The sequence below is a fragment of the Lynx rufus genome, unplaced genomic scaffold (genome assembly GCF_022079265.1).
Source record: "Lynx rufus isolate CCGP_SWC_20201006 ecotype Redwood Valley unplaced genomic scaffold, mLynRuf1.p SCAF_7, whole genome shotgun sequence".
Classification (NCBI taxonomy): domain Eukaryota; kingdom Metazoa; phylum Chordata; class Mammalia; order Carnivora; family Felidae; genus Lynx; species Lynx rufus.
In genome coordinates, this window is record NW_025814889.1 from 47,354,348 (window position 1) to 47,361,213 (window position 6,866).

Sequence of the window (6,866 nt, forward strand, 5' to 3'; positions counted from 1 at the left end):
CCTCCCTCCGGAGGCCTCTGAAACCGCTTTCTGTTCGCTGTTCACTTTCTCGTTGCTCAGCCCCTGTGCCTCCAGACTTGTAAACCTACAGCCATCGGATGCTCAGAACACAAGGACCTGTAGAGAGAGGTCCCCCCCATTAGCCCCTCACCTTCGCAAACCAAGCAGTCCAGCAGTTAGACGCTCTTTCACATTAAGTGCACCTTTCCTCCCCCTTTGCAGAGCTTTTGAATGAATTCAGGCTTTCTCATGTCATACGTGAATAGTGACAGACTGAAGAGGTCCCGTGGAGAGGGCTACTGCCACGGGCTCCAGCCACCCCAGCGGCTGAGGGAGCAGGAGGGTCACCAAATCCCTCACTCAGCGAAGGCACACCCCCTGCACCCGGGCCAGGGAGCTCAGCCCCTGAAGACAGAGTGTAAGAAGAGCCTGAACATTTCTCACCTGTCCAAGGGGGAAATAAGGCCCACTGCTAGGGTGGTCCTAATGACTAAATGAAATGCCATCAGTAAACCACGTACCTGAGCATCTGGCATCGGGAGCTGTTGAAGGAAGGAGGCTCGATTCGACCAAAACTTAGTTTTCACATTGATTCACTTCCCTGGCAAGAACCCTTTCTTTTCGCTGGGAATTCTTCTGCTTCCTTTCATTTCTGTTTCATTTTTTTGAATACTCATGAAGTCCCTAATTTTTTTTAATGTTTATCTATTTTTGAGAGAGACAGAGAGAGAGAGAGAGAGAGAGAGAGCAGGGGAGGGGCAGAGAGAGAGGGAGACACAGAATCCGAATTGGGCTCTGGGCTCTGCACGGAGCCCAAGGCAAGGCATGAACTCACAGACCTCGAGGTCATGACCTGAGCCAAAGTCAGATGTAACCGACTGACCCACCCACGCCTCCCACTCGTGAAGTCTCAAAACTTACTCTTTTGAAGCCACACTGGCTGAAGTTAATTATCTTTACCGTTTGCAAAGAGTTGCAGTTCTCTGGGCCTTGATTGTGGCCGACCCAGCCCTATGATTTGTATATTTTAACGCCCCTCCACCCCCCACCTCCACACCCCCTCCCTCCCTGTCCTGGCCCCTTGTCCTCACTGTCAGCATCCCACCTTCTCCCTTAGAGCCTCACATTCTATTTGTTGCCACCCACTCCTGGGTTATACCAGTGGTTCCCTCGAATCCAGGGAGCCTATAACTCCTGGCATATCACAGTATGTCCATTTCAATCACTTATCTATGGATAATCTACTTCGAAGATTAGCATGGAGCCACTACATTTCCTAGGGGAAGATAATTTTGGCATCAGGTATGATTGGTCTTATTATTTTCTTCCTCACTCTGCTTCAGCCACACCAGCCTCCTTGTTGGAACACTCTCCCCAGGTACCCATTTGGCCCACATGCTCCCCTCTTTCAAGTCTTTACTCAACTGTGATCTTCTCCATGAGGCCTTCCCCACTCTTCCCCAGTGCCACCCGACCTCTCCTCTACTTTTTTGACTTCTAATATCGTGTGTGTGTGTGTGTGTGTGTGTGTGTGATAGAGAGAGAGAGAGAGAGAGGTATGTAGTTTATAGTGGCCTATCCCCACTAGAATGTAAGCTTCAGGAGTGCAAGGATTTGTTCTTTTTTTTTCCTCACTTTTTGTATCACCTATATCAATACATATGCCCTTCTATATATTCTATATCTAGAATATACCCTGGCACATATCTAGAATATACCTTAGCACATAACTACTTGGGTACAGTTGGTGAATGAATGAATGAATTAGTGAATGAATGAATCACTTATTTCAGATCACATATGGGCCCAGAGAGGTGAAATGAATTATCCAAGGTCACACAGCTACCTGGAGGTAGAATTAGGAAGTCACTTCAGGTCTATCACAAAGTTCAATGTCTTTCCTCTGCCTCCAGCTGACTCCTTTATCAACCACAGTCTATGGTGCTCTGCTTTTGGGGCGCCGCTTCAGGTCTGGCCCTCCACAAGGATTAAAGGGTATAATGCCTTTAATGTCTTAATTGTCCGTTCTCTATAAAAGCTGCTTCTTTCACGGTGTTTCAGCTGTACTGCTCTTCCTTCGGCTCTTCAATCTATCTCAGGACCTTTGCACATACAGTTCTGTAGACTGCTATTTGCCCAGCTTCTCCTTTGGCTCCTTCTTCATCCTCAAAATTCAGCTTAAATGTGCTTTCTTGAGAATTTGTCCTTTACATGAAATGAGTTTCATTTTTTTCTCTTCATATTTTTCTTGATAATATTTGTCATCATTTATTTGTGGTTATTTGGTAAGTCATTCTCCTCCTGTAGGGCAAGGGCCGTTTCTACTTTGTTCACCTTTGTACAACCAGTGCTAACACAGTGTCTGTAATGAATGAATCAATGAATAAATATATTATCAAATAAAAAGGCTGTAGGGAGGGGCGCCTGGGTGGCGCAGTCGGTTAAGCGTCCGACTTCAGCCAGGTCACGATCTCGCGGTCCGTGAGTTCGAGCCCCGCGTCGGGCTCTGGGCTGATGGCTCGGAGCCTGGAGCCTGTTTCCGATTCTGTGTCTCCCTCTCTCTCTGCCCCTCCCCCGTTCATGCTCTGTCTCTCTCTGTCCCAAAAATAAAAAATAAACGTTAAAAAAAAAAAAAAGGCTGTAGGGATTATTACGCATTATTTCATATTATTCATTATAGTCCCCTTTTGAACACATAATATCTGAAGAAGCAACTGCCAGTGGGTAAAAGGTCCTTCAAGCTAACCACAGGTTGTCTGAGTAGACTTCACAACAGAGTTTATGGTTGTTTATGTTTGCTTGAGTCTGTTTCTAACTTGCCAAGTAGATCCCAGGCAAGTGACTTGATATGTCTTCATTAAGGTTGAAATCCAGACCTAGAAAATATACATCCTATTGTATGTGTATATATGTAATATTGTAGATGCCTACTTATAAATTAAGTTATATTGAGCTGTGATAACACATTCCAGCCTTTTGGAGGTATCTTGTTAGACTATCCCTAATGTCTGTCTTGTTAGACTGTCCATAATTGGGAAACTATTTTAGGTCATTGAATACATACTCATGGAGAACTTATCCAGTGCCTACCCCTGAGAAGAATATAGGAGCACTCCAAGATAATAGCCCTGTTCTCGAGAAACAGACTATTTAGTATGATGAACACGCTTTATACACAAGGTGCCGCAAAAGGGATTATCCTCCATAAAGGGTGCATTTAGCAGGACCGGCAGTAAGTGCAATGGAATTCGGAGGGAGGAAAATGAATGTGCGCTGGGGTCATAAGGGAAGGGTTTATGAATGAGATGGCATTTAGCTGGACTTTGAGGGGTGGGGGAGAATAAATCATAATACTTATTGAGTTCCTACTATGCATAGGATATCAGACTAAGTCCTACGGCAGATACAAAGGATTATAAAATGGGGTCTCTGCCCTTGGCAAGTTTGTGATCTTGTTGTAGAGCCCAGATGTAAATTAGTGAGAAGTTAAGTAACATTATGAGAGACAAATAGCAGCTTAAGACAACAACAGCACAGAAGATGTCAGAAGGCGTTGTGTGATGAATTACTCAAGGAATGATGTAGATGCTAAAATGTAGACATTACTCAAGGAATGAGGTAGACACTAAAAGCTCTAGGAGCTCAGAAAAGGTGGGCTAGGAAGACTTCTCAAAAGATATGGGACCTATATATGTGTTGCAAGGATGTGTGTGACTGGCCAAGATGATGGGAGATGAGGAAAGACATTTTCAGGAAGGGGGTGTAGAGAGTGACATCGGCAAAAGTGTAGAGGCAGTGAAGGAAAAACACGTGTCAGAGGAAAACGGAATTGACCAGATTGCCTAGAGCAGGTGAAAAACAGAGTAATCAGAAATAAAAGGGGGGAGAAAGATTAAGACCAGATTCTAAAGGCAATGAAAACTATAATACCGTGTTTACATATCACCTTCCATGCAATTAAGGGACAGTAAAGATTTTGCACAAGGGCATGGTGTTTCTGAGTGATTTGTCTGGCAGCATAAAGAATGGCTTTGAAAAGAGCAGCTATTGGGGCACCTGGGTGACTCAGTTGGTTAAGCGTCCAACTTCGACTCAGGTCATGATCTCACGGTCCGTGAGTTCGAGCCCCACATCGGGCTCTGTGCTGACAGCTCAGAGCCTGGAGCCTGCTTCGGATTCTGTGTCTCCCTCTCTCTCTGACCCTCTGCCACTCATGCTCTGTCTCTTTCTGTCTCAAACAAAATAAATAAACATAAAAAAAAAAAGATCAGCTATTTAGGAGGCTGTCACAGAGGTCTAAGCATGAGGCCAGAACAACCTAGCAAGGTCAGGGGTGGCCATTCGCTGTGGAGAGTAGGTAGACATAAGAGAGAAACTAGGAGAGAAAAATCAACAAGTTTTCATGGCTGGGTAAATATGGGGTTGAAGAGAGAGTTGGGTCAAATGTGGATCTTGAATGTTTCATGCCTGGATTTCAGGAGGATTCAGTAACACCCACTCACCTACATACATGCACATTCATTCATTTATTGAGTGTGTGCTATTTGTCAGATGTCAGGCTTAGATGTGGAAAATACCATGATGATTAAGACAGGACCCTGACTTCAAATTTCTTGTGGCGTACAGAAAGTCAGTAGCCAATAAGCAATTTCAGGGTGCCCAATATCTTCCAGAGATTCTGACAGGCAATATCGTATAGAGAAGTGTAGGAACCAGAAGGAGGAACTTTAGATTTCAATCATATGGAGCAGGATGTAGAATTTCATTTTAGATGCATAGAACTCCAGGTAAGAGAGGGAGACGTCCAGAAGCAGAGGCAAATGTAGGTTTAAAGCTCAGTGGAAGTCCCACAGAGAGAGGAAATGTAGACCTGAGAGGGCTTTATTTAAAGTGGCTTTCTTGGGGTGCCTGGGTGGCGCAGTCGGTTAAGCGTCCGACTTCAGCCAGGTCACGATCTCGCGGTCCGTGAGTTCGAGCCCCGCGTCGGGCTCTGGGCTGATGGCTCAGAGCCTGGAGCCTGTTTCCGATTCTGTGTCTCCCTCTCTCTCTGCCGCTCCCCCGTTCATGCTCTGTCTCTCTCTGTCCCAAAAATAAATAAACGTTGAAAAAAAAAATAAAGTGGCTTGCTTTCTTTCTTTCTTTCTTTCTTTCTTTCTTTCTCCAAAAGAAAAAGTATCGAGAGAGAAGAGATGGAAGCCAGAGTCTGAACCTTAGGCTACAGTTACATTTAGAATTGACAAATTAGATATCAGACTACAATAGGATACGTAGCAGCAGAATGGAGCAGTGCACGTCACTCAAAGTAGAGAGGCTTTAACTCTTCAACAGTGGGGGCTGCTCTGTGGAGGTCAAGATGGGGGGATTAAAGGAAGGTTATGGAAGGGGTTTAGTTAGGCAAGGAACCCTCTGGTTCTAAACTCTCTGACCAAAGACAGGATGACTACACCATGGATATCACAGAAAAACTCCCAGACCTGGTGGGAAATTGGGTTAGATTAATGCTTTTCAACTATGGTTTTTCAAAAGTGTTGTTCCTAGTGGTAGCAAATTATACAAGCTTATAAATGATCTGCTTTTTTATAATAATTTTTTTTTACATTTATTTATTTTTGAGAGGCAGAGCACAAGTAGGGGAGGGGCAGAGAGAGAATGAGACACAGAATCCAAAGCAGGCTCCAGGGTCTGATCTGTCAGCGCAGAGCCCTACGCGGGGCTCGAACTCACAAACCATGAGATCGTGACCTGAGTTGAAGTCAGATGCTTAACCGACTGAGCCACCCAGGCTCCCCAAGCTTTTTGATAATAATAAATCAAAGCACGTTAATTTATCCAAATAATAATTTTTGTATTCACTGACTTGCATTTGGCTATGGTTCCTTGAGTGGGAGAGGATGGTAACTTACCTGGAGATTGGGTACAACTCCCTGCCCATGGTATGCCCATCAACATCAGTGGTTCATACAAATATCAATAGTACTGGTGTGTATGGCTGAAAAATGCCGAGCGGGTTAAACAAACTACAGGTTCTTTTGTAACTCGATATTTCTATCACACAGTGATTCAACAATTCAAGGTCATGGGGTTGCAAGCTTCTGAAAGATGGGAAACATGTTTTGGATGCCTGCATCTGAATCCCTTACAAGATCTGATACGCTGGTAAGCACTTGATCATTTCGTACACGAATGAACTGATGGAGGCCTGCAGGAGTGCAGTACCGTTTCAGTGGGACAGAAAGAAATTTTTAGTATTTGGTCAGAAAGATGATTAAGAGATTGGAAAGTAGAAGTAAAATCAAAGGGGGCGGCTCTTGGGATAGCTTCCTATCTGATTGGTGATTGCATGATGCTGAACATTGATAAGAATGACTTAGGTTGGGTGTTAAGAGAGCCCTTCGTGGCAATAAAGGCTGATAGATACTAAACTGAGAGTGTCAAAAATAGTATAAATTGTAGATCTCTTGAAGTGCTTGGACAATGAAGGTAATCTGTACCTGAGGTTTTAGCCCTCTTCCTTCCCCCTCAATGATATAGCAATCCTGGCCTCCATCTCAAATTTCTTTCCTTGGAACATGTATTGGAGCGAATTTTCTATTTATGACAGTCTTTATACTAACCACCTCTGGACCACTCTCACGGACCTAACTCAGTCTATTATGTCTCCTAGGAAATGAAAATGACTTAGTGCACCTGCATCGGACGCTAAGCTGTGACTGTCAGAGACTAAGGTGCCCACTAGCAATGAGCAGTGAGTGCAAGTGAAAGGAGATGGGGGGTGTGTGTGTGTGTGTGTGTTCTATGTGATCGGTTCAGTGCTTCTTCCATTCAGAGGGTTAATGTGCTTGCTGTCTCTTCCTCATAGGAGGACC